Below are 4,688 nucleotides of genomic sequence, written 5' to 3'. Positions count from 1 at the left end.
AACAAAACTTTGTGCAGTCTGCTTAAAAAGGTGGTCTCCAAGACAAAAAGAGATTGGCAAGAAAAGATTGGGGAAGCATTGTGGGCCTACAGAACTACCCATCGTACTCCTACAGGTGTTACACCTTATTCCTTAGTTTATGGCGTTGAAGCAGTACTCTCACTAGAAAGAGAAATTCCTTCCTTAAGAATGGCAATTCAAGAAGGGCTAACTACTGAAGACAATGCTAAATTACGTCTTCAAGAGTTAGAAGCACTTGACGAAAAGAGACTGGAAGCTCAACAAGCACTCGAATGTTATCAAGCACGAATGTCAAAAGCCTTTGACAAACAGGTAAGGCTCCAATCATTTCAAGTTGGTGATTTAGTGCCCGCAGTAAGAAGACCTATTATCATGGCAAGGCATACGAGAAATAAGTTCACACCTAAATGGGACGAACCCTACATTGTCAAAGAAGTTTTCACGAATGAAGCATACAAAATCATCGATCAAGACGGATTACGAATTGGCCCAATCAACGACAAGTTTCTCAAGAAGTTTTATGCCTAATCCAATTATATCAAGAAAAATAAAATAAATAAATAAATAAATTTTGAACTACGTCATGACTTGATCCCTATATTATAAAAAGGGTACGTAGGCAGCTTAAAGTTCACTTTAAGTTCAGTCACATGTATAAAAAAAAATCATGCTTCATTGTCTGCTCATATGAAAACATGGCAAATTAAATGTAAATGTAGTTATATTATATATATATAAGATTTGCAATATATATAAAAAAATGCTTCTGCATTATAATTCAACGAAAATTTTCACATCTACAAGGTTTGCAGCAAAAGAAAAAGGGGGCAAAGGGGGCATAAATCAAAGCTTCCACTTGAAGTTCTTAAATTCTTCTCGTGTAGCTTCCATGCTCTTGCGAACCGTAGCTAGTGCCTCAATCGCTTCCTCAGTAATAGCAGGGGTGTTTTCAAGGGTATTGACTTCATTCTGGAGCTTGGCAATTTCTAGTTCTTGTTGGTCTATGGCCTCCGCTTTTTCACAAGATAAGATTGACAGTTGTTCAGACTCAGCATTTTTGCTTTGAAGTCTCTTCTCCAGTTCCTTCCTTTCTAAAGATAACTCCGCAGTTCTTTCCTGAACAACTTGGCATCTCCTCATAGTTCTTTCACCAAAGTTAAAGCTTCCTTGATGGCAGATGTCTTCTCATTTAATTGACGAGCTTTGTCTGTCGACAACAATTGTGCAGAATATGAAGATTGCACATCGCTAAAATTGTCTACCCTCTTAAGGTAACTATTTAGATACTCTTCAAGAGAAGTCAAGCCATCCGCATGGATCTTCTCAATCCCCGAGAGAACCGTCGCTATTTCTAGCCTAAGTCTTGGGATATATTCAAAAGGAGTTCACATGATCTTATCTTGAATATCCTCCCACATACATAAGGCTGTTTTCTGGAAGAAGTTTGAAACCACCTTTGCACCAACCCACTGAGAAGGTTAAGGGTTTCTCGTAGTCTGTTTATTAGAAGCGCCTAATGGTAATTCATAAAACTTAAGGGGAGCATGTGCTGAGCTAACTTTTTGTAAGGATGCTTTAGGACAGGCACCTTCTTTGGATGAAGGGCTCTCAAGGTCTTTTCCCCCCACTATCATCTTGCCTCGACGAATCTCCTCAAGAAGAGCAGATGGGCGTAAGGATTGTTCAGTCGGTTTATTGACGGGAGTTTTCGAGGTACCAACTTCTTCAAAGGCCGAATCAACTGCGTGAGGTCCCATCAAAGATTCATCACTGTCTAGCGCTATAAGTCCTTCAAGATGATCGTTCAATGGTGACTGCAGAAGTAAACAATTAATAAGTCACTTATGAAGAAGATGAACAAAACAAAAAAAAATTTAGAAGAGAAAACGTGCAAACCAATGGTGGAACATCAGGAACTATCAAAGCACTTAAACCCCTTCCGTCGGGATTATCACCTGATACCTTCGCTTTCTTCAAAGGTCTCTTCCAATGACGATCACTTTTGCTGCTATCGCTCTCATCTTTATGCTCATTTACCTCCTCCTCAAGATTAGGAGCCATCGCCTCAACCAATCGAATTTCTTTACCACCTAGGTTGCTCCCTCGGTTCTTGGGTAGTCTAGGCTGTGAAGGGGGAGGAATGGCACTACTCACCAAATGGTGTCTGTTATCCTCAAACTAGGTCATGTGCCTCATGGTCCACCAGTCTGTAAATCGCTGAGTTACATGCTTGCAAGGCCCTAACAAACGGGCGGGCAAGTATAACTCAGATAAAGTGTTGCGCCTCGTACATATTCTCTAGTGATGTAATATATTATCCAGCGTGATCGCAGGTGGCATGCCCCCTATATCATTAGGGATATCCTGGTAAAAGCCAAATTGTCGTCCAAATCGATACGAACTGTATGATGTTATGATCCAGGTATTTTCGCAACGAGAGGACAAGTAGCAGGAACGCATGCTTACGAAATATGACGTTTGCAGAAACGATGAATCATAGGTATCAACCATGCGTTCATGTTTATTCCTGTTCTGGAGGTTAGCGTGCCACTGAATTCTCGCACCATTATGGATCAATTCTCTGCCTCATATTCGCCAAAATAAATAGACCCGCCTTCGCCTGAAATGTTAGTCATCTTGGGACCTCGAACTTCTGTGGGAAGTGGATAATGCGTGCCAAAATAATGGGCTAACCAGCCATGGACGTAAGGCATGGGAAAGCGAAAGTCCATGCGTCCTATCAGATTAGAGGCTTTGGTTATCAAACCTAGCCCATGGTATATGTTCGCCAAAACTGGAACTGCAAGATTATAAATAGTGCCAGCGGCCATTAGGCTTGCAGCCCTAAATACTCCAGGACGAAGAAACGATCCTTTGTGAGAAAATACGAAAAGGCACAACCAGTAAGATAAGAAGGCAGCTAAATACGTTTCATCCTTCAAATCATCCATGATTCCAAGTTCTGCAAATAACATGCTTTCCTTAGAAGACCACTCATGAGCTTGGATCTTCGAACCATCAGGGTTTTGAGTAGATTTGGAGCGCGACGCCTTCTTTTGTTTTTGCGTTGTTGGCTTATCATAGCTCCTAGATCCAAGATACCATAACGAAATCTAGGAGCCAATAGTTACTTGGGAGTCATTCTTAGAAGATGCCGAGCGATCATTCCTCTGCGTACAAACTATTGAGTAATACGCCTGGAAAAGATATTGGCAGGTCGTTGGAAGACACTTCGTCTTATCCCGTGATGTGGAGGTTAATTCTTTCAAAGAAGGGATCCTTTCCTCATAGAAATCTCCCTTAATGGGAAGACCCCCAATAGACCATAAGTCCCACAAAGAAATAGATAACTCGTCCGCCATAGTATGAAGTAGGGGTGAGCATGGTGGGCCGAAAAATCGAAACGAACGACTGAAACCGAACGAACCGATGTCGGGCGGGCGAAAAAATACTATGGGCGGTCGGGTTTTGGTTATTACAATTTGAAAACCGAGTCCAAGCGGTCGGTTCAATCTATGAGGTCGGTCGGTCTGGTGAACCGACCAAACCGACTCCCCCTTAAAATATATATATATATATATATAATTTTTTGTAAATTTAGGTTATTTCATCTTGTGCTCACGCTTCAAAGTTCAGACCAAAGTCCTCGATTCCCCAGTACCCACGATTCCGCACGCAGTCGCACAGTCTTTTAGTTGGTCGTTGAAATCACACAGTCTCGTCGGCACAAATCTTTCATCTCTCCTTTGCCCTATCAGTTGGCCGTCGCAATCGCCTCCGCCGGTGACTCCATTCGTCGTCAGCCGCACGCCCAACCCATTAGGTATTTTTTTCTTTTCCTTTTTGAATATATGTGTATACGAAAATGTAAATAGAACTGAAAAAATGATTTGTATTTAGACTAGAAATTTAACCACTAACAAAAAAGATACAATACATTGGCAATTTGAAAGAACGAAATAAATCAAAGGAATCATTGGACTTGCCTTGGAGATGTGTGTAGAACCCTGACTGACGTGCCAGTAGCGAATCTCATTGTTTGCATCACAAGAGCAGAAAATAGGGTGGAAATCAAGAGATTGCACTTGGGAGGTATGTCCAGTATACGCATGTAGACTATAAGTTGGCTGGGAGAATAGATGTCACATGATCATTTATGATAAACAAGAAAGGACTGAAAGATAGATCAATTTAAATAACATATCACACAAATTAGATCTTGCGGAAGTGAAGTTAACAGAATAAACCTACTTGTGTTGCATCCCAAAGTCTGTATATCTTTTTTGGGTTTGATTTTAAATTGATTTGTTATTTGAACCCAAAAAAGATGATTAATTTTCACCCACAACACAACTTTCCATCATTAATTTTCCTCTTTTTTTTCTTCACAACAATTTTATTTGTTTCTTAAGTATCTTTCACCAAAACTTGTTTAAAGATATAATGATTTTTTATATATATCAATAACACCAGCAACTTATTTAAAAGGTAAAGTTTCTAACTTATATTATACATTTAAAACTAAGAAGAAAATATACGATTTCATGAGCTATTGCCTTAGTTGAATTTTATTATGTTGATTAAATTCATCTTACAACATTTATATGGGATAATATTTCATTTATAATTTTGTGGTTTGTTTCATTTGATGAGTTTTGCTTGAATTT

This window comes from Cucumis melo, chromosome 10 (assembly GCF_025177605.1).
Source record: "Cucumis melo cultivar AY chromosome 10, USDA_Cmelo_AY_1.0, whole genome shotgun sequence".
NCBI classification, from domain to species: domain Eukaryota; kingdom Viridiplantae; phylum Streptophyta; class Magnoliopsida; order Cucurbitales; family Cucurbitaceae; genus Cucumis; species Cucumis melo.
This window is presented reverse-complemented; position numbering follows the sequence as displayed.